Raw genomic sequence first — 24095 nt, 5'->3', positions numbered from 1 at the left:
TCATCGAAGAAGTACCTCCGTTTCATGACGGGGGGGTAAGGATCTTTCAGTTCAGAGCCTTGTGTTTCGGCCTGTCCACAGCTCCTCAGGTCTTCACAAGCCTGATGAAGAATGTGGCGAGGTTTCTTCACCTCAAAGGAGTAAATATCTCTCTGTATCTGGACGACTGGCTCATCAGGGCAGATCAGAGAGACAGTGCTTGGAGGACCTGACGTTAACTTTTAGATCTGATCGAAGCGTTGGGATTGCTCGTGAACTCGAGAGAAGGTCGCAGCTGACCCCCAGACAGGACTTAGTCTATCTGGGGATTCGGATGGATTCTTCGGGGTTTTTGGGGTTTTCGAGTATTTCCTTCGCAAGAGAGAATCGCAAAAGGTTTGCAGATAGTCCCTCTCTCTTCTTAAGGAAGGAACATACGTCGGCGAGGAATGGTTGAGCCTGCTAGGGACCCTTTCCTCGCTTCGAAAACAGTTCTTCCCGCTAGGAAGACTTCATTTACGTCCGCTTCAATTCTTCCTCAAGAAGTCTTGGAGTTGGAAAACTGGACAACTGTCGGACGCCTTTCCCATTCCAGTGGAGATAAGATCGCACCTGGAATGGTGGTTGCCCCCTCTGGAAGAGAACAAAGGGATCTCTCTAAGGACACAGAACCCGGACCTAGTGTTGTACTCCGACGCGTCGGAGAAAGGTTGGGGAGCAACATTAGGCTCGAAAGGAGGTGTCAGGCACCTGGGAACCAGCGCAGGTGACTTGGCACATAAACTGCAAAGAGCTCTTCGCCGTGCATCTGGCTTTGAAGAGTCTAGAACCTCTGGTGTCGAACAAAGTAGTGCAAGTAAACGTGGACAACACCACCGCACTTGCCTACATTCGAAAACAGGGAGGGACTCACTCCTCGTTCCTTTACGAACTGACGAGAGACCTTTTGCTTTGGACGTCTCACAGGAACATCTCCCTTCTGACAAGGTTCGTGCAGGGAGTAAAGAATGTGAGGGCGGACAGACTCAGCAGGAGGAACCAGGTCCTTCATACAGAGTGGACCCTACACGAGGAAGTGTGTCAAGATCTCTGGTCGCTGTGGGGGACACCTCATGTGGATCTCTTCGCCACATTCATTTCCAAAGGCGTGGCAGTCTTTTGCTCGGTCGTGGAAGATCCAAGAGCTCTTATGGTAGACGCCTTCCTGCTAGATTGGTCTCGCGTAGACGTATATGCATTTCCTCCATTCAAAATCCTGGGATTAGTACTAAAAAAGTTTGTGTCGTCAAAGGAGACGAGGATGGACAGTTGATAGCCCCCTTTTTCCCTTTGGCCGGCCCAAGATTGGTTCACGGAGGTGGTAGAGTGGATCGTAGACTTTCCAAGATCCCTACCAAGAAGGATGGATCTTCTCAGACAACCACACTTCAAGAGGTACCATCAAAACCTCCCCGCTCTCGCTCTGACTGCCATTTCGGACTATCGAAAGACTCGTCAGAGCGAGAGGGTTTTCTCGCGAAGTTGCAAGCGCGATCGCGAGAGCACGCAGAACCTCCACTACGAAAGTATATCAATCGAAGTGGGAGGTTTTTAGAAGGTGGTGTAGAACTAAGAAGTTGTCCTCCTCCACTACCTCTATAGCGGAAATTGTTGATTTCCTTCTATTCCTGAGAGAGCAATCTCATCTAGCGGTATCCACAATAAAGGGATACAGAAGTATGCTCTCGGCTGTCTTCAGGAATAGAGGATTAGATCTGGCAGATAATAAAGATCTCCACGATCTCATAAGGTCCTTTGAAACTTCAAAGTCGAAGGAACCGGTCCCTCCGAACTGGAACCTAGACGTGGTCCTCAAGTTTCTTTCATCTGAAAGATTCAAACCTCCTCATCTGGCTTCGTTTCGAGACATCACCAGAAAATGCCTATTCCTATTATCTTTAGCTATGGCAAAGAGAGTTAGTGAATTACATGCTCTGCAAGATAAAGTAGGTTTCAAGGGAGACTCAGCTATTTGCTCGTTTAAGACCCTGTTTTTAGCTAAGAATGAGAATCCCTCGAATCCCTGGCCTAAGTCATTCGAAGTCAATGCATATCGAGTCTCGTAGGAAGAGGAAGCAGAAAGATCTCTATGCCCTGTAAGAGCTCTAAAGTTGTACATTCAAAGAAAGAAAGCATCAGGATTGGGAGGCTCTAGGACCAAGGTACTTTGGTGGTGCGCGGTAAAAGACCCCACAAGACTGATGTCCAAGAATGCGCTGGCATTCTTTGTGAGGAACGTCATTACAGACGCGGCAGAAGGTCTGTTCTGACGAACAGTTACGACTGTTGAAAGTTAAAGCTCATGAAGTGAGAGCAGTAGCGACGTCTCTCTCGTTTCATAAGAATATGTCGCTTAAAAACATCATAGATACGACATTTTGGAGATGCAACTCAGTATTTGCATCTCATTACTTGAAAGACGTTCGTGTGACATATGAGAAGTGTTTTTCTCTAGGTCCGTTCGTATCGGCGGATACGATTCTGGTACGGGAGCCGACACCAATCCTTAAAAGTATATACTTTTCTTCTTTTTAGATATGGTCTGGAGTCTCTTCGAACAATGGAGGACTTGGTTTAGCACGGGCGGCCGTCTATGTTGTTCAGTAAGAGAATCTTGTCATATCTAATTAGATGAGTATAATTTTTTTTTAGAAATTATGTATGTGTGCGTAGTGGTTTTTTGAGTTACGGTTGTTGTGAAGAGTTCGGGGATAACTCGGAACAATCCTTAGTTCTAACATATGGTTAGGATCAGGTGGTCGGGATTGGTTGTGTGCTCCTTCATAAGGTATATTGTCATATAAGTGGATCAGCACCCATTGACAAAGTCCTTTCAGGCTCTGCCGAGTAAGCGGATAAGACCCATCGGCAGACCCACAAGAACTCTTGGCCATAGATCATATATCTCGCTAAAGTTTCTTGAGGTGATGCAGACTACTGGGCAAACACCCACGAAGTCTACCACCTATCAGGTAGAAACGGCAAGTTTTCTTTATACCTACAACATATGTTGTTTACTTGTCTATTCCATATAGTAGCTGTCTCTTACCCTCCACCGAAGGGTGCCAATCAGCTATGTATATATCTGACAGGTAAGTTGATTGTATGAAAATGATAGTGTTATGTTACAATAAAGTTTCATACATACTTACCTGGCAGATATATACAATTAAAAGCCCACCCAGCCTCCCCGCAGGAGACAGGTGGAAGAGAGAAAATATGATAGAAAACGGGGATGGTTCCTAGTCCTGCCGCCCAGGGCAGGCCGGTAGATCACCTGACCTACCTGTAGCGAGTGGCGCGAAATTTGAATTTCTGTCGGGGACGACGGAGTCTTAGCTATGTATATATCTGCCAGGTAAGTATGTATGAAACTTTATTGTAACATAACAATATCATTTTCGTGTTGAGGACGCTTCACGTCCTGTATCGCCGCTTTCGTCGGAAGATGCGTATGACGCTTTTCCGCCTCAGAAAAGGGGTAAGATCTCCTCCGATGAGGACGCTGGGTTGCGTGCACAGGCGCGTCTCCCTGAGAAGCAGGTAGCTGTACCTGTGAGAAGGAAGGAGGCGTCCCCTCGCCCCTCGTCTTCTCGCAGGATCAGTCCTGCTCCCTCTGTTCGTTCCTCTCCAACGAAGAACATTCTTTTGTCCCTTCAGGACCAGCTATCGACGCTTATGGCTCAGAGGACTCGCACCCAGCAGCAGTCGAGCCTAAGCGGAGGAAGGACCTTAGACTGCCCGTCAAGAGGACGAAGCAGTCTCCTTCTCCCTCTCCTACTTCGTCTCGTTCGCCAATCGCGTCTCCTTCGGCGATTCGCCGATCTCGTTCGTCCTCTAGGAAGACGTTGCGTCAGGACGCTTTTGAAGGCGCTCGGCAGGACGCTCAGCACGACGTTCGACAGGACGCTCGTCAGGACGCTCGGTAGGACGCTAGGTAGGACGCTTGGCAGGACGTTCAGCAGGACGCTCGACAGGACGCTTGTCAGGACGCTCGGGCAGGAACGCTTGGCAGGACGCTCTGGGGCAGGACCGCTCGACAGGACGCTCGGCAGGACGCTTGCAGGACGCTCGGCAGGACGTTCAGCAGGACGCTCTTCAAGACGCTTTTGGGGACTCCCGACCAAGAAGAAGCGTCCCCAAGACGCTGGTTTGCGCGCACAGGCACGTATTCCGGTTAACATGTCTTCCCTTTCGTGTAAGAAACGTAAGGACGCTTCTCTGGCAAGTGAGGCTGCCTCGGGTGTAGCTAAGGACGCTTGTCGCCGTCAGGACGCTCTACCTACTTCAAGTGGTAAGCGCCACAAAGAAGACAGCCTAAATAAGGCTTCATCCAGTAAGAATAGGGGGCCTTTGATTAAGACAAGACCCGACATTCGTACGCCCTCTCCGGACAGGCGGTCTCCTCTTCCGATTAGAGAAGAAGGAGAGCTGAGTAGTTCCGATTAGAGAAGAAGGAGAGCTGAGTAGAACTTTATAATCTCAGATTATAAAGTTCTCGTGCGGCTGTTGCGTTCGTCCTTCGAGGACAAGTTTCAGCCTGCAGCTCCCAAGTCTCCTCCTTCGCAGTTTTCATCCTCTAAGACTGGTAAGACTCCGGAGTTTGTTGAGATGAAAACTTCGCTCTCCACTAAACGGGCGTTCAAGAAACTCCAAGATTGGATGGTACGAAGGAGAGATCAAGGCAAGACGACTTTCGCATTGCCTCCAGCTAGACTCAGCGGAAAAGGGGGTATTTGGTATAAGACCAAAGAAGAAGTGGGGGTTCGAATCCCTTCTTCAGCACAAGGAGATATCTCCAGCTTGGTGGATTCTCAGAGGAGGTCTCTTTTATCCACTGCTAAAGTGACCTGGACCTCTACGGAGACGGACCATCATTTGAAGGGTCTGCTCCGGACTCTTGAAGTTTTCAACTTCCTTGACTGGTGCTTGGGAGTTCTGGATCTGCAAGCGAGAAGCCAAGAATCTCTCGTCTGGGGGAGCTGTCCAGCGTGTTAGCATGCATGGACAAAGCCGTCAGGGATGGTTCGGAGGAGATCGTCTCTCATTTTGGAACGGCCTTATTGAAGAAGAGAGCTTTGCTGTGCAATTTCACGGCTCGTTCAGTTACTCCAGCTCAGAAAGCGGATTTGCTTTTTTCTCCTCTTTCGAACATCTCTTCCCCCAGACTTTAGTAAAGGACTGACTAGCAGTTTGCAAGAGAAGGCAACGCAGGACCTCTTAGCCCAGTCTTCAAGAGTTCGGCAGTACCTTCAACTTCTTCAGCTTTTGTTCGACCGCCGAAGAAGGTTAAGCCCTTTCGTGGGGCTCCCCCTCGAGAGCAGCTCCTCGAGGGAGAGGTTTTTTCACGAGGAAGAGCTTCCTTTAAATCAAAGCCTTCCAAGTGAGAAGCATGTCCTTCAGACACCAGTCGGAGCCAGACTGAAGTTTTTGCGGGAGCGTGGAGAGAGAGAGAGACACGGACTCTTGGTCCCTCAAGATCGTGGAGCAGGGTACAAGATCCCCTTTTTAGATCTTCCTCCTCTTTCTACGACTCCAGAGACCTTTCTCCATCCTATCAGGGAGAGAAGAAGCAAGTGTTATTCGATCTTCTTCAACAAATGATCGAGAAAAGAGCGGTGGAACAAGTCGCGGACCTGGGGTCTCCAGGTTTTTACAACAGGATATTCCTAGTACCGAAGCAGTCGTCAGGTTGGCGTCCAGTTCTAGATGTAAGCAGGCTCAATCTTTTCGTGGAAAAGACCAAATTCACGATGGAGACGCCTCATTCTGTTCTGGGAGCCTTGAGACCGGGCGACTGGATGGTGTCCTTAGACTTGCAGGACGCGTACTTTCACATCCCGATCCACCCTCTTTCAGAAAGTATCTAAGGTTTGTCTTAGACAAAAAAAGTGTGGCAGGTTCAGAGCTATGTGTTTCGGCCTGACCACGGCTCCAATGGTGTTCACCGTAGTCATGAAGAATGTGGCGAGGTGGCTACACTCTTCGGGGATAAGAGTTTCCCTGTACCTCGACGACTGACTGATCAGAGCATCGTCGAGAGAAAAGTGTCTGAAGGACTTGCAGTTCACTTTAGCCCTAGCAAAGTCCCTGGGACTTCTTGTAAACCTCGAAAAGTCGCATCTGACCCCGACACAGTCCATCGTGTATCTGGGGATTCAGATGGATTCAGTGGCTTTCGAGCGTTTCCGTCCAGGAACGTCAGCGGCTAGGATTAGAAAAGATCTCGGCCTTCTTAGGGAAAGAGACTTGCTCGGCGAGGGAATGGATGAGTCTGCTGGAACCATTTCCTCGCTAGAAAGGTTTGTTTCCTTGGGAAGACTGCACCTCAGGCCTCTCCAGTTTTTCCTTGCGGACGAGTGGAAGGCCAAGGACGATCTCAATGCCATATTGAGAATATCTCTTCCTATAAAGAACCATCTAAGATGGTGGTTCGACCCTCAGAAGCTACAGGAGGGCGTGTCCCTAAGTCTTCTGAGCCCCGACCTAGTGTTGTTCTCCGACGCTTCCATCACGGGCTGGGTAGCAACACTAGGAGGGAAGGAAGTTTGTCAGGCTCCTGGGGAGGGGAACAGGTAGCCTGGCACATAAATGTCAAAGAGCTGCAGCAATCTTTCTGTCTCTGCAGTTCTTCGAAAGGAGTTTGAAGAACAAGATTGTTCAGGTAAACTCAGACAATAACCACAGCCCTCGCTTATTTAAAAATCAGGGAGGAACACATCCAGAACTTTGTTTTTCCTGGCGAGGGAGATTCTGCTGTGGGCGAAGAGAAGAAAGGTGACGATCCTGACGAGGTTCATTGCAGGAGTGCAAAACGTCAGGGCCGATCTTCTCAGTCGTCGGGAACAAATCCTACCGACGGAATGGACCTTAAACAAAGACGTGTGTCGAGACCTTTGGAGGTTGTGGGGACGTCCTCTGGTCGACTTATTCGCGACGTCAAGGACCAAGAGACTTCCTCTTTATTGCTCCCCGGTCCTGGATCCAGAAGCGATCGCTGTGGACGCGTTGCTTTGGAATTGGACGGGTCTAGACCTGTACGCCTTCCCACCATTCAATATTTTGGGGAAGTCATGAGGAAGTTTGCGGCCTCAGAAGGGACGAGGTTGACCCTGATCGCTCCGATGTGGCCAGCGAGAGAATGGTTCACAGAGGTCATGTCTTTTCCTTGTAGACTTTCCAAGGACATTGCCCTGGAGGAAAGATCTACTCAAACAGCCTCACTTCGAAAGGTTTCACCAAAACCTCTCCGCTCTGAGTCTGACTGCGTTCAGACTATCGAAAAGTTGGCCAGAGCGAGAGGTTTTTCGAAAGCAGCTGCAAGAGCAATCGCAAATGCAAGACGTGCTTCTACAAGAGCTGTTTACCAATCGAAGTGGGCTTCCTTCAGGGCATGGTGTAAAAAGGAGGGAGTTTCCTCTTCCTCGACCTCTGTGAACCAGATAGCTGATTTTCTGCTCTTTCTCAGGAATGTGCAGAAATTAGCGGTCCCTACCATCAAGGGGATATAAGAGCATGTGTCAGCGGGTTTTAGGCACAGAGGCCTTGACCTTTCTGACAACAAAGACATTCATGATCTTTTAAAATCTTTCGAGACTTCGAAGATTCCTCAAATGAGACCTCCTTCATGGAACCTTGACGTGGTTCTTAAGTTCTTAATGTCAAGTCCTTTCGAACCTCTTCAGGCAGCGTCTCTTCGAAACTTGACAAGGAAGGCTCTTTTCCTAACTTCTCTTGCGACGGCTAAGAGAGTTAGTGAAATACAAGCATTTAGTAATTTAGTGGGATTCAAAGGAGACAATGCTGTCTGCTCTTTGAACCCAACTTTCTTGGCGAAGAATGAAAATCCTTTGAATCCTTGGCCGAAAACTTTCGAGATCAAGGGTATGTCAAAGTCTGGTGGGCCAAGAACCAGAGAGAGCCCTGTGCCCGGTCAGGGCTCTCAAGTTCTATGTACATAGAACAAAAGAGGTAAGAGGTCCCTTAGGTAATCTCTGGTGCTCTGTGAAGAGACCAGAGTTACCTTTATCTAAGAATGCTGTTGCTTTCTTTCTGAGGTCGTCATTAAGGAGGCTCATTCATCTTTCCAGAAGACTGATTTGAGCCTCTTACGATGAAAGCTCACGAAGTTCGAGCTGTCGCTACCTCTCTTGCCTTCCAAAGAATATGTCAATCAAGGACATTCTTGATTGCACCTTTTGGAGGAGTAACTCCGTCTTCGCCTCACATTACCTAAGGGATGTGAGAACGATTTATGACGACTGTAATTCACTGGGGCCATACGTTTCTGCGGACACAGTCTTGGGGTCCGGAAGTAGCTCTTTCCCTATCCCTTAGTTAGGTTTAGGTTAGTTTTATTGTTGTGTTTTTAGGTTGTGGTGAGTCTTATGTGAAGATCTCCCATCCTTTAGTTAGTTTAAGGGGTTTTTTGAATAGTTGGTCAGGTGGTAGTCAGTTGCTTCGTTGCCCTCATATGTATGGCTCGATGGTCTTGTCACGTTGAGGTCTCGTACCCGTTGACAGATCATCCAGAGCGCACCAGCACTACAGGTCTCCACCTGGCTGGCAACTCTGATTTAAGCAAAAGCAGCCTTAAGTGACAGTAATCACAGAGTCTACTTTGCTAACAGGTGAGGAACCAAGATGTATATCATCTACTTAATTTAAGTTTCCTAAAAAATCCTATTCTGTCTCTTCCCACCATCCGAAGGTGGGATTCAGCTATATATATATCTGTCAGGTAAGTGGCATGAACAAAATGTTATTGTTATTATACAATTAAGTTTGTTCATACTTACCTGGCAGATATAATAATTAAATTGCCCGCCCTCCTCCCCTCAGGAGACAGGGGCATTAATAAAAATATGCCAATAGAAAATGGGAATGGTTCCTGATATCCGCCTCCCAGCGGCGGGAATGGGTACTACCACCTGGCCGCCCACTGCGTGTGCCGCGAGTTTTGAAATTCTGTCGGACTTCAGAAAATACAGCTATATATATATCTGCCAGGTAAGTATGAACAAACTTAATTGTATAATAACAATAACATATTTATACAATAGCTAGCTTGTAAAAAATACTTTATTACAAAAAACTTCATAGACAACTAAGCAGCATACCTACTATGGGTTTCAGAGACAGTGCAAGCACGTTTTTTTGGCAATATTTTCTGTAATGAACACTTGTATGAGAACGAGATTTTGCTATAGTGTATTACACCCAGTGCCGTAATTTATAAGGGTATCGTGAATCACTAGTCGTGAAGAATAACGACACTTGTCCTTGTACCAAGAGACAAAAACTCCATTATCCAGAAATGGATACAAACACAGCAGTAAAAAGCTCCACCTACCCTCTCCCCCCACCTCCACCGCCACCCCTGTTCTTCTTCCTTCCTTCCTTCCTTCCCTTCTCTCTCTCTGTTGCCAATTGGTATGTGTTCACCCTCCAAACTGGGTATAAGACTTACACAAAACGTGGAAATTGGTGAAATTAGCCCATGTATTGGAAGTATATATACATAAATATTAAAGCAATTTTATCATTATTGCACTACTATGACAACAAGAATTCATGGAAACAGTTTATAATAATGCATCGGCGTATGTGTGAAGCTCCACTAATGTGGCAACAATGCTTTTGCCATTCTTAGCATGCAAACATTAAAGGTTACATTTATTTCTGGCATACAGTTATTTAAAAAAATAAAAATACTAATATAGACTTAAATAAATGAAAACTGCTAGCAAAATGAAAAAAAATTATAATCCACTATCTGTCATCTCCTCCGCGATGGTTTTCGGCAGCCAGATGTACGACAAGGTTAGAAACATTGGATTGTATCTACTTTAGAAATATCTGTAATTTTTCAGGGTAATTTGGTTGCAAAAAAAGGATAATAGACATGAATTAAATAAACATTTTGAAGTAACAAAGTAAAGTTAAACTAAATAATGAGTAAAGTAAAGAATTAAGGGAATAAAGCTTTGCACCTCATTAACAGTTTCGTCGTCTGCTGCTCGTAACTGTGTTTGTGGAGTGAGCGCTTAGAAACCAGGAACAGCAACGTGGTTCAAGTGCAATTTGGAGTGGATCAAGACCAGTAATGTGTATAATTACAATGAAATAAGCACTGTGGAGTTTCATTTGTGATGGCAGTAAGGATAAAACCACCGATTACAAGGTAAAAATGAATTTCAGTTCAAACCATGATCCCGGGAATAAGACATCTCATACTTTCACTAATACTATAGGCAAGAAAATGTTGTTTTATTGTGGTGATTACAACTGCAATCTTTAGTAATACTGTATCAATAAATGTTATATATATACGCTAATATTGTTCAAATGAGCAATGGGAAGGATGTGATATTGATGCTGGAAACGAAAGGGACTGGATGCGATAGATGCCATATTGGATTTAAAAACTGCCTTGAAAACATTACGAAGACCTCACATTCTTATTTTTGTTCGTATGGCACTTTCACATATCACATTATGTTGATGGAACTTCAATTTTTGAGTGGCATGTTTAAAGATGTAATTGTATTCTTGTTTCACCTATTAAATATCAAGTGAATAAGGGTGATTTGCCTGAGTAAGATGGACTCAAGGCGGTTGTTTACCCTAATGCCATAATTTCCGGTTAAACAGAAGTAAATGAAAGTAGCCATGCGTGGTGCAAACTTACCTCTGTGACGCTTTCAAAATTTTACTTGAAACCCCTTATGTTTAGAAGATTGACGCCATCTCAGCGTTTGCAGAGTTGCCAGTTTGAAAGAATTAATAAGGTTATTTACCAGGCTGTATGTATCTTTTTTTTTTTTTTTTTTTTTAATATTAAGCCTTTTCTCCAAATGGGACAGGGCTGGGTGAAGCCAGTTCCAGAGAAAAGTAACCAAGTTATTGCCACATACCTCTTTTATCTTCTAAATTTGTGCATGAACCTCTACTCAGAAAAATTTCACATTACTAGGTATCGACACATTTTCCACCCTTTCAGTTTTTGTATGCCACACATACTATTAGACAAGTTCTTCTCAACGGCTTCAAAATTTTTATCCATTTTACACCTTACATCTTCTATAGTCAAGTCATTTTTTGCTCTTTCTCAGATAAGTGTTTTCTTTTTTTTTTTTTTTTATTCTGTGACTCCTCTTATCTTATCATCTGTTACATTTACTCCTATATGCCCATAGAAAATTAGTCTATATAAATGTGCATTGCTCTGTCCTTTGAATTTCCATTCATCTTCTTAATCTTACTACATAATGTGTACTCAACTTTTTCCTCTTGCAAGTACAGTACTTTCTCTCACTGTCACCCTTTCAAAGTGAAAGTAACTGACTAATTAAAACCTATATATTGTAAAGTAGTCAGCAGGGTTAACATTAAGGACTTTATCTTAGAAAAACTACTTTTCTTTTTCAGTACGATCTGTCAGCATCACAGTTTTCACCAGATGGACGAGTATTTCAAGTAGAGTATGCTCAAAAAGCAGTAGAGAATAGTGGGTGAGTAAATAATATGGTTTCATTTTATCACATGGGTATTTCACTTGAAATCTCAGTGGTAGTGTACATATAGTATCTTGCACCTCTTTGGACAGTAACCACTGAATTTCTTATGATAAATATATGTAGTTGTTCATGCCTTATGGTACATAGCAATGTCCCCGTAGTAAACTTTTTTCATTTAGACTTTTTCTGTTTGGTTTGATATGTCCTCCTCCAAAACTTAAACATTATTCTCGGTGCTAACATTAAACTGCTTAGTTTTGGATCTTGTTTCCCAGTGCTAAAATTTTACAGCTGTGTTTCTGGTAGCAATTTGAGATATCTTTTGCTCAAAATTACTACAGCATATTTAGCAAGTCTTTTGAAGATTGAACAGTGTTAATGTGCATTTATATTTATGTATGCATAGTTACACATCAGACCCAGATCTCTAAACAAGTTAATCTTAATAGGAATACCTGTTAGGGAAAGCAGTATTTTCTTTTATGCCTCTAAAAATAAAAAAGAATCTTACTAAGGTCTTCCTTACATAGGTGTTGGTATAGGCTATGTGGACAACCTAGTCTCAGCATGAGAATCATTTATGATAGAAGAGTAGAATAGAGAGGAGAGGAGGGTTAAAAGTCAGTATATTAGCAAAACAAAGTTTATTGTGACTAAATACACAGCAAGATTAATTACAGTCTAGAAGGTGGCATTGAGATGCTGTAGTAGATATATTGGGAAACTTAATTCTGTATATTAAGTGTTATAGTTTTGTTGTCAAAACAAGATGTTCAGGGATGTTTGTGGTGACTGAAATGGAGGATCACCATATTGTGGTGAAAAATATTCTGTAGAATAGCAAGAACATTCTGTTTATCTTGGGAACATCTTGACTGTAAAGCAGATATCGACAGGGCACAATGGAAAATAGAGTAGCAACAGCACGGGTGAAGTAGAAAGAGATTGCTAGATTACTGGCAAATAAGAATTCACTACGTATTAGTAAACAGCAAAAATCTCCTTGATGCTTGTATAAGACTTGTATGTACACTCTTAAGTTTTAAATACATGAACACTTACAAAAATTTTGAACTTTTGGAACTACAGAAAGGCTAAGATTCATGGCTGAATATCAGTGGAAAGACTTAATTATAATTAAAAGAGTTACAGAAGGTGGGGTCTAGAGAGTGCAAAGATTGAAATGTTTGAGATGTAATTGGAATGAACCCAGTTTGTTAATTGCATTATTGAACCATGAGTTTTTCTGATAATATGTACCAAGTTCTGGTCGATTTCCCGTCCATAGTACAAATTCTTGTATAGGTTAGGTACCTCTTGAGAGCCAACTTACCAGTTGTGCAATTTAGGGATATATAAATGAATTACATGTGCAAAGATAATACTCTATAAGGTAAAAAGATTTTTTTTACATCATCAGTAGCCTCCTAGTTGGTATATCAGTACTAGGTACACTTAAAGACTAGAATTAAATTATAGGAGAATGTTGACAGGAGGTCACTTTACATAAAGACATTTGCTAAATGGATTGTGTGTAAAAGGCATAAATTCTTAAAGAACTTTACAAATATTCTAGATTTATTATGAAAATTATTGCATCTACATTTGCTATATGTTTTTTATTTACAGAACAGCTGTTGGTTTGAGATGCAAAGATGGAGTGGTTTTGGCCGTTGAAAAAATTATAACATCAAATTGTTGAACCAGATGCAAATAAACGTATATTCACTGTAGACACTCATGCTGGCATTGTGAGTACCTAATTTAATCTCCAAATTTGAGATTTGATTGGTTTTTATGTCCATGTACTTAGGAATTTCATGCAAAGGTCTTCTCAGACCAGAAACCCCTCCCTTTTCACCAGTCTTTCCCTAAGTAGATGATTATAGTACACTTTCAGCTGTCAGCAATTCCAGTGCTCTTTATCTTTCCACTCCTCAATGCCCTCCTCAATACTGTATGTATTCTCTTTTCACAAGGGATGTAAGGTTTTGCAAAGATTATTCGTACCTCATTTGTGGATCTTGAGAAGCCGTTTGACAGAGTACCCCAGAAAAAGGCTATTCAGTGGGAATTAAGAAAGCAGTAGATACTGGAAGGGCTCATTAATCTAGTCATGTTACAGTACTGTAACACAATATCCAGAGCAGGCATTCCCAGAAGATCAAGGGGTCACGGAAAATGAAATTGGTTGGATGTGGGCAGCTGAGTAATATCAACACAGTAAATTTGATACTCTTCTCCAGGCATATCCTTTAAAACTTTGAAGATTTGTTTTTATACATTCAACTTACCCGTCAGATATATACATAGCTATTACTCCGTCGTCCCCGACAGAAATTCGAATTTCGCGGCACACGCAGCAGGTAGGTCAGGTGATCTACCCCCCCGCCGCTGGGTGGCGGGAATAGGAACCATACCCGTTTTCTAATTCATATTTTTTCTGTCGCTTCGAATGTAAACAACGTTTGCAGTTCCTCCTGATGGATTTTCGTGTTTCATCGCCATTGATCGTCTGGGCTAACTTTTACAGGGAAGTAATGGATCTTTGGTTCGGCATACGCTTTTGTTAACTTTTTTATAATATTAACTTTGAAAATTTCGAAGATTAGTGACGTGTAACTACCGAAGTTTTCGGTAGACACTCATGCACTTTCACGAAATATCCTTTCATGAAAGGGAATTACTTATATTTATTCATTAATACAAATAAGTGTTAGATTTGATTGAGAAATGTATGTCTTTCTTCCTAGTTTTGGGAAGTCAGAAAAGTAACTATCCTTTAGAAGCTTTATTAGCTCTTGTGTTAACGAGCAATTATAGTAGTAACAGTACTAGTAGTTGTTGCATTCTCATCACCTTCTTACTCCGCAGAATCTACAATATCATATTTGCAAATTGTAGACTTTGGATATAGTTCAAATACGAACTCTTAGAGCGTAAGAAGTGAATATAGTGTTCCCCCATTACAATGGAGGGTGCGTCTGATCGGCTCTGTCTCGCTCTCAGGTCTAGACCTCTTCCAAGCTCACAAGCCCAGAGGAGAAGGAATGTCGAAAAACCGTAAGGAGGTTTCAGAGAATCCCCACCGGTCAGGCGTCCCCATCGGCAGGTTCTGTAGAGCGTCCCAGACTGCCAGGATAGCCATTGGAAAGGCATCCTAAAACAGTGTTTCTCTTTTTCCCTTTTTATGCCTACTGTTCCATGATGGATAGGATAACTTCGAATGAATGAATTTGACGAAGATCCTCGTATAATGCCTTCTGGTAGAATTATTCAAAATGAGAATGACTTTAATCGATCCACCTTTCGAATCAGGCGACGATTTAGCGCCTTCTAATATTTGAGATCATTCGATAACATTTGTGATAGTCATTGTTCGAAAACATTATTTTTTTTGCAACTAGACGAGAACGCTATCCCATGGGGGTATGAAATTGTTATTTCAACATAAGATTCCCCATCGGTACATTTTTAGATATAGATCTATTCTGATTAGAACGATTTAGATTATTTGTCAATCGAATGAACATTATATGGATATCGTTTGAGTGATAAAGCATATATATATGACTTTTAAGCTTCTAGCTCCTACCCATGCTTAGGACAAATCGCCTTAGGCTACGGTATGGCAAGGCATACTCACATACCAAAATTTATGCTATAATGGTCAGTGAAATCCTTACAAAATTTCCTAATTTAATACGGTTTACCTTAATGTAACAGTATTATAGAGTATTCTATTACGCTAGAGTATAAGTTATATGATGCTTTCGTGTCTTCGAGAAGTGATCGGAGAAGCAAATCTTTATTGGTGAATTGAGAGTAGGATTGAAACTTTTTTATTCGTGTTAGAAGAGGTTTCCATGAATTACCAGTAACCCTTCTAGGACTTTCCTAGGAAGAAATTGTTAAAAAGGATTGTTTAGACGACACCTATTTAGTTTCTAGACTTGTCGAAGTCTCGTTCGCTTAATTATGCTTATATAAAACTTCCTGAAGCTCGATAAAAATTTTATAGATTCCTTTATTAAATGGAGTAACTGGCAACTCTGGAAAGGGAAGGCCAGTCGGCTTTCGAAGACTGCTTTCGCTTTGAATTGAGAGAAAGAACGTCAGGACCAGCCGCAGTACCATGTTGTTCTCAGTCGTGAGCGGTCGGTTACAGCTCTCTCTCCTGCGGAATGGGATAACTAACCGTATCTCTTCCCTACAATCGTGGTCTTAGCCTCGGATTGAGGGAATACTGAAGCTGTCATAAATAAATATTGTCTGCCTTTTGTTAGGAAGCTTTCAATAAGAAAGATATTACAACCTTTCAATGCTGTTTACCGTAGATAACTGATTAAAGGATTCTAATGCAGCAGAAACATTATATTATTTAATGCACTCATACTTATGAAAGCATGTCTTATTAGAGTACATACTTAGTGAGAAGAGAGATGTATTAGAGATTCACTTCAAAGACTACGCCTTTATAGTAAGTCTTTCGAGAAACGACACAACCGTATTTAGAATCGGATATTGCGCAGAAGTTGTATGAGTCGAATGGGAAACATTCTTTTAGTGGGGAATGGTTTCCCTGAATGGATTATACTACGTATATAATAGTTTTTCATAAGAAGAACGGATTAACATATGAAAGGATGTCGGGTACCATAAAGACACAGATGTTCTGGCACATAACATAAAGATAATTAGTAGGAGGCGCTAGCCAAAATATTTCTCGTTCAGGAAAAAAAGGGGGGGGGGATACGGAAGAATTAACCGAGGAAAGAATAATCCCCTTACGATATACTCGAATTAGAGGAAAATTGAGAATAAAAATCCAACTATGGAAGTACTGTAAAATTATAGGATTCTTACAGCACCTCTTCTTATTTTGATATCGAGATTTCCTGACCACGGTTGCAAGTAATGGGCCAGAAGCGTGACGCCTCCCAGGAGCGAGGCGCCAAGCAAGCGCGAGGACGCTGCGAGACGCGAGACGCCCCCGCCAGCCAAAGGAAAAGCGTGACGCCTCCCAGGAGCGAGGCGCCAGGCAAGCGCGAGGACGCTGCGAGGCGCGAGACGCCAGCCAGAAGCGTGATGCCTCCCAGGAGCGAGCACCAGGGTCAAGCTCAAGGACGCTGCAAGGCGCGAGACGCCAGCCAGAAGCGTGACGCCTCCCAGGAGCGAGGCACCAGGCAAGCGCGAGGACGCTGCAAAGGCGCGAGACGCCAGCCAGAAGCGTGCACGCCATCCCAGGAGCGCGGCACCAGGCAAGCTCGAGGACGCTGCGAGGCGCGAGACGCAGCCAGAAGCGTGACGCCTCCCAGGAGCGAGGCGCCAACCAGGCGCAAGACATCAGGATCTCCAATTTCTCAGTATTTGGAGACAGACTTTCCAAGAGTTTCCTCTTTGAGAACTGACACAAGATCAGTTTTTTTCCTGACAGGGACCATTTATAAGTTACGCACAGGCGGCCGTGGCCCTTGTCAGGATTAACTGAAATTGCGGAAGTCTCTAACAAGAACAGACTTCTCATGTCAGGTGATATAGTGGTCGCGTGAGCGACTTCTTTCCTGGCAAGAAAAGTTGTTTTGGGAGAAACTTGCTTTGCCAGATCACCCTCTACTGACAATTATTCTAGATAATCGCACAGGCAAACGTATACGTGTCAGGATAAGTGGGTTTCTGCTTTATAGACCTTTACATGGTGAAGAGAACCGATATCTTTAGAAGTCTCTCGCTTTCCTCAACCTTATGAGACAAGTGATAGAAAATATATCGGACTCATAAGTTAATCTGGGTGCAGGTTTTAGAAAGACCTTGGCAACCCCTTTTTTATTGCACGTTTCGGCTAGTCCCTTGAACCATGCAGCTCCTCTTTCTCCTCTTTCATTGTTATTAACAGGATGTTATATTATCCTACTCCTATGTAAACATATAACAAGGGAGACCTTGTAATGTTTTAGTACTGGAAAAGACTCGTAAGAGCTCTCAGTATTTGGGTGAGAGGCTTTTTCAAGTATTTGAACTGTACATTACGGCCTGATGTCCTAGGATAGGAATCTTGAATGATTCTCCTCGATCCTGGATCATTTATTAGGAGAATAGGATAATAATAATTTGTTGTTTTGCTGAATAACGATGATAGAATTTTCCGTTCTCTCGTTGCCAGGCACAAGGACGGGAAGAAAGAATATAAGAGAGAGGTAGCAATCTACGCCATCTTTATTTTATAGAAAGGGGAATAAAATTTAGTCTTTTTTAAAACCCCTAAAAATAAAACTCTTTACAGAATGTAAGACAAAGGGCGTCAAAGAAAGAGAGGATAATACGTTATGCCTCATTTTAGACTTAGAGAGGTTGGATTCACAGAGGTCACGTTCTTCTCACAGCAAGTTTTTGAAGTCTTTTCCAAGACAGTCTGAATATTCTTTCAGTATCTATTTTTAAATGGACCTTAACAACCTCTCCACTCTGAGTCTGTCTGTGTGCAGACTGACCAGAAGTGGACATGAATGAGAGGATGTTTCAAGGTAAATGACAGTAGTCATGAATAAGATATATGATTACTGCAGATCGTGCTAGAGGGAATGAGGAAACTGTCCTCTTCCGATACCTCTGAACCACATAGCGGTTTTTTCTTCCCTTTCAGAGGGAAGAATCACCTTTGTATATTTCTGCTATCAAAGAACGCAGTAAAAGGCTATATACTCTGTCTCTATAAAGGGAATTGGAGATAGCAGAGCATTAAGATCTTCGGGATCTTATACAATACCTCTATACGACAAGACTAGAGATCTTATAATTACAATGGGATCCTATTTTGGGCCTCAGATTCCGTGTTCTGACAAGATGGGAACTGCTCCTCATCAATGTTTCTCTTGGTACTAAAGGACCAAAAGGACGAGTGAAATTTTGGGCTTGGAATCTGGAATCAAATTCTAGAAAGACTAGGCAATGGGTTCCTGCCAGCATGGTATGTTTGGCAAAAGAACTAAAACCTTTTATTCCTGGATCAACGCTTTCAGATAAAGGATTCGTTGTCCAGGCAATGTATTTACATTCTCATCTACAAAAGGAGAATAAGGTTTAAAAACGTTTTGCTGGACAGAGTCTTTGGAATACGATGAGGGCTTAAAAAAACCACTTCCCAGAAGGTTCGAAGAGATATTTAAAGAGCTAGAAATCAGGAATCCTCCCAATTTCAGCTCAGAATCTCCTTAGACTTCCAGGCTCTTTCCCTGCCTTCGTGCAAGGATAGGGAAGATTTTGCAACAAGAGAACTCTTCAACATGTAGAAGAGTGCTCGTTAGCAACGGAAGTATCAAGTATGATCCTCCTCGGAGGAAGACTGGTCTCTCGGACTATTAGATTTCCTATCGTCTACTGGATGTAGCTGACTAAAATTACCTCCCCTTGTTACGGAGGCCATAAGCTCAAAGTGAAAGAATTTCTTCCACCCTTTTCCATTCTCCTGATAAACGATTGTGGATGTTCAGACTTTCGGACAATGTAGCGCCAATCAGGCGCCAAAATGCCAAACAGGCGTAAAGACGCCAGAGCAAAGACAGTCCAAATAAACACTGTTCATTGTCTGATGAGGAGAAGGAGTAGGCCTCCAATCTGGCGCAGATGCGCTAGAGGCGAATAAATCAGGCAAATAAAGTGTCCGAGGTGGACATTGCCAGTTTTCATCGAGACTCTTAACAAGCTCGAATCTCCAGCAAGTGGGGAGAAGTCAGCCAGGCGCGAGGAGCCAGCCAGACGCGAGGCGCCAGGCAAGCGAAGCGCCAGCCAGGCGCGAGGCGACAGCCAGGCGCGAGACGCCAGGCAGGCGCGAGGCGCCAGCCAGGCGCAAGCCAGGCTCTGGGCTTCATCCAGAAGAGTTCTATTTCAAAGAAAGCCCTGGTCTTCTTTGGAACAGTGGAATCTCTAAAGCACTTCTTGAGTAACTCGATGATTCCTTCAAACAGCTAAGAATTAAAAGCGCTTGAAGTGCGGGCTTTTAACAATTCTTGTTCTTTCCATAACAATATGTCGTGAGAGACATATTAGCTGTAATAACGGGAGATGCAACTCTGTGTTGACTCCTCTTTGCACGAAGGAGAGCAAGTGGGCCTATGAGAGATCCTTCTCTCTTTGTTATACGTGTCCACGGATGCGTTGCTGGGATAGGGAGACGACACTGATCCTTAACTAGTGAATTATTTTTTAATTTTTTTTTAACATAAGTGTATTATTTTCTGGGTTTATTTGAAATGAGTTTGGGGATAGCTCTTTTCAAATTAAGCACAAACCCTCGTGTTAGGATCAGGTGATCGGGATCGGTGTTGTGCTCCTTAAATTATGCCAATAGGCATTGGTGTATTGTCATGTAAGTGGATAAGACCCCATTGACAAATGACCACTAGATTCTGTCAAGTAAGTGGATAAGACCCCATTGACAGATCTACAAGAACTCTTAGCCATAGGTCACATCCTCGCTGAGGCTCTTGAGACGAAGCAGACTACTAGCAATAGCTAGGAAGTCGACCCTTATTCGTCTAAACACATAGGAACCAAGGTTTTATTTATTTATTACCTACAACGTATGTTGTTTACCTGTATATTCAGTAATGCTGTCTTTTACCCTCCACTAATGGTGTGAATCAGCTATGTATATCTCGACGGGTAAGTTGAATGTATAAAAATGATATTGTTATGATACAATAAACGTTTTATATAACATACGTTACATGGCAGATATATACAATTAAATGGCCCACCCAGCCTCCCCTCAGGAGACAGCTGGAAGAAAAAATATGAATTAGAAAACGGGTATGGTTCCTATTCCCGCCACCCAGCGGCGGGGGGGTAGATCACCTGACCTACCTGCTGCGTGTGCCGCGAAATTCGAATTTCTGTCGGGGACGACGGAGTAATAGCTATGTATATATCTGCCAGGTAAGTATGTATAAAACTTTATTGTATCATAACAATATCATGTTTACAGAAAAATTGATATTGCAATACACTCCCTGAACACCTGAATTAGCCCTGGTCACTGACCAGCCCGAACTATATCCCCACATATTTACCCACTAAGTGGGTAATTTTAACTGTCAGTGTTACCAACGCTGCAGGTAAAATCTAGTCAAATGAGTTACCTGTGTTACTGTTGGCAACGCTGCCGCAAATACCGGCCACCAGAGACCTGTCTCCTCAATTGTTTCTTGTTCGCCATTCTGAGCGGATCAGTCCCACATCGGGCGAACTTTTTGTCATTTAGGCCGACCCCACTCAAAGAGTTTTCGCATTTTGGTTACAAACTATGATTTCTCCCGTTTCACTTTGGATAGCTACTTTGTACTCGCTATGGATAAGTTAGGAAATAAACGTCGTCGCCGTCTGCAAACGCTTCTGCTTCTGCTTCATCTACAGTTCGACGATCGAGCCTTCTACTGCTGGATATGTTGGTGCTCATCGGCTCTAAAATAACGTCATCGCTGTCTGCAAACGCCTCTGCTTCTACTTCATCTACAGTTCGACGATCGACCCTTCTACTGCTGGATATGTTTGTGCTCATCGGCTCTGCACGCCCTTCAAGAGTAGGATGAGTACCGCACACATGATAGACGTTCTTTTCGTTATTTCGTATAGGAAGGTTCAGTGCAATACCAGTCAGAGATGATTGTCTTGGTCAGGAGACAACGAAACATTAGTTAGTTATTCAAGAAATTAGTGGACAGGTTATCATCTAGTATGTTAAGCATATTTCTAGCCTGACGAATAATTTAACCAAAATAGAGATAGTGGTACTAGTAGTATAGTGGATTCTAATAGTTCTTTTTCAGGCCCCCTGCCTGTTCCAGAACCAGCCCTAACGGGTGCTGGGGGTAATGGAGAACCGCAAGCCTCCGAGTGGGTAGGTTCTGCTGGCCCCCGGGCGCGGGAGCAGGCAGTGTTGGCAGCAGATTTTCCCTCCCCTTTGATTTGTAAGTTCTCAGGATGATGAAAATTTAGGTCAGATACAGACTAGTAGGGATAATAGGCTAAATAATGTTTAGCAAGAGAAGTGCAGGCTTCTTCCGGTCGGTTTTCTATTATAAGTAGTTTATAGAGGGACAGTGTCCTTAGAGCCTCTTTGGGGTTTTCCTGCTTCGAGTTCCTTGCATCAGAAGCTTTTAGGCCATGGTTGGTCGTTCAGATCTGGTTTCGGGTCTGTCGGGTTCTGAAGGGTTGAATACCGATCCTTCGTCTTTAAGGTTACTTTCCTCTACTTATACGATATGGGTAATTTTTAATATCAACTAATTCTCTTTTTTCAACGCATATTGACTTGCGATAATTCAGTATGTAGAGAAATCGAATAAAATTAACTACGGCTAGCCTAGTGTTCAGAGAGATATCGTATGCATATACAGTAGCTTAGCCTAGCCAAAAGTATTCGATGTACTACATATCGGTAGAGTGATTTTTATAGTTGCTAATGCTGTAGGCTCAAGGCATTCTGACAACGGATAATTCAGTACAGGTGTAATTGAAAACGAACGAGAATCCGATCTTAGCATAATTCAATATGAATGTAATCGAACAGATTGAAGATCAGATTCTGTCCGACTAAAGCATTAATTGTATTTTATGTATCATCATATTAGCATAGTATAAATACTAACTCGCCAGTCATTCACGCTCTGGAATCAGCTGATGGCGAATACGGGTTTGCGTCGCCGTATCCACCTCATTCTTGTCCTGATTGGCTAGCGTAACTAACACAACAACTCTTCCTCACTTATGCCATGTTTGTCGTCTTGAAGGAGACATGTTTTCAACTATGTTGGACATTTAACATAGTCAATAATGGTATCTTGTGGCATATAATCAGATGTCAGATATAAGGAATCGTTTGTATGACATCTTCATACGTTTAACAGACTAATTGCCGTCAGTAATTACATTGTGCTTATGTCAATTATAGTTACAAAAGAATTACCAGTCGTATTATCAAATTACAGTGACAACTGAAATTAATATTTGGCCTAATAAAGTTAATTTAATTACCTTAAAATATGTAATTTATTACTTTTCAATTAAATTGCAATTACACAAGCTTGTCAAAACAGCACTGTTGTAAGGAGGCGTGGCTTAGACAAACAATGATGCCGGCTAGTCTATATCCTGGCTCCAGATTCAATCATATCACTTGGTCTCGGCTAATGTTTTTGTTCCTAGTTAGCATAATGAATATCTGGATACTTAACTTATGAAACGAAGTCATACTGTTCTTACGATGTAATTTAAGGCCAAAATTTGACTAATACTTCTCATCGGAAGCTAGTTTTTCCCTCAGGTTAGGTAGCGTAAAATTTAGTGATTCCGTTCGTTTTCACTTGTTTTCATAGGTATTATGAACCTTACACTTGATTAATCTTTTGTCGGTGTGAAAACAACAGTGAATGAGCTCTTTCATGCTATTACTTTCTTTTATAACGGCACGCTGCGTTGAAAAATCATACAAAGCTTGGGACTTCTATCCAGGTTGCTGGTCCATGTAATTTTGCCTTATCAGTCTTTAGCTACATTTATAACATGAATACAGTAATTACCGTCGCACGCGGATGAGTACAATAAACGGATGTTGTTATCGGATTCGATTACTGTCGCACGCGGATCAATACAATAAAGTGATGTTGCTGTTGGATTCGATCGTATTAGCAGCAAGTTCTCGTTCGGTTGTTCATAGCTGTACGCAGTTATACAAGTATATTATCATTAAGATAATACCTTTTAACTTAGAGGAGGGTGCAAATTTATGGAGGTAGAGATGTTAGATGACTTGCACAGGAGTTTATCATCTTCTTGTTGGTATATCGTCGCGCAATCGGATCGGTAGGCTCAGATATGATGGGATCTTGTATGTCGTTTGGTATCGAGCAGCTAGGTGTAGTAGGTTCCGGGTTCTTGGGTGCTGCTCTTGTCGGTGTTTGGCTTTTCTCCTTTTTCCTGTTCCGGTGTGGTGGGACAGGTCTGACAGAGGATAGATACCTTTGAAGAGAGACTCGTTTGCTAGTTGTGGGTTTTTGTTTCTCCGGCGAAGGAAGCGAGTATAACGGATTGTGGACTTTGTCCATTCTCTCTTTCCGCATTCCAGGCTCCGGAGGGATCTCAGTTAATTCAAGTAATGTTTGATACGTTGTATTCAACCAAACCAGCAGTCTCTCAAACATCAAGTAGGCTAGTCTGGTTTCGGCAAGTCGGGCAGTTTTTGGGGAAGGACTTGAGCTAGCATCACTTTTCTTTATGAGGTAGCGGGTAACTCCTCTGCCGGAGTCCGACTTCCGGTTTACGAGTCAGTTGAGGTTTTTCTCTATTGGGTTCCTTCATTGATTCGTGTGGTAAGGGTTACGGATCATGAGGCTCGTATTTGGAAGACACCTTTCACAGCCAGTGGGAGGTCTTGTCCCACTCTGTGTGGATGTGGTGAGAGTTGATGGGTGTTTCTCTGAGCCTAGACTGTTTGATAACCTCTCCACTTTGGTTTTGAGGGGGTTTGCATACCAGACTAACATTTCTGAGGGTTATGCTATG

General features: G+C 42.9%; 2 pseudogenes; both read left to right on the top strand.

Annotated features, from left to right (window-relative positions):
• LOC135217215 (serine/arginine repetitive matrix protein 2-like) overlaps nucleotides 1-24095 on the top strand; it is a 199472-nt pseudogene that overhangs the window by 148222 nt on the left and 27155 nt on the right.
• Nucleotides 1-24095, top strand: part of LOC135217477 (proteasome subunit alpha type-3-like) — a 65904-nt pseudogene that overhangs the window by 24186 nt on the left and 17623 nt on the right.

This window comes from Macrobrachium nipponense, chromosome 7, assembly GCF_015104395.2.
Source record: "Macrobrachium nipponense isolate FS-2020 chromosome 7, ASM1510439v2, whole genome shotgun sequence".
NCBI lineage: Eukaryota > Metazoa > Arthropoda > Malacostraca > Decapoda > Palaemonidae > Macrobrachium > Macrobrachium nipponense.
This window is presented reverse-complemented; position numbering and strand designations above follow the sequence as displayed.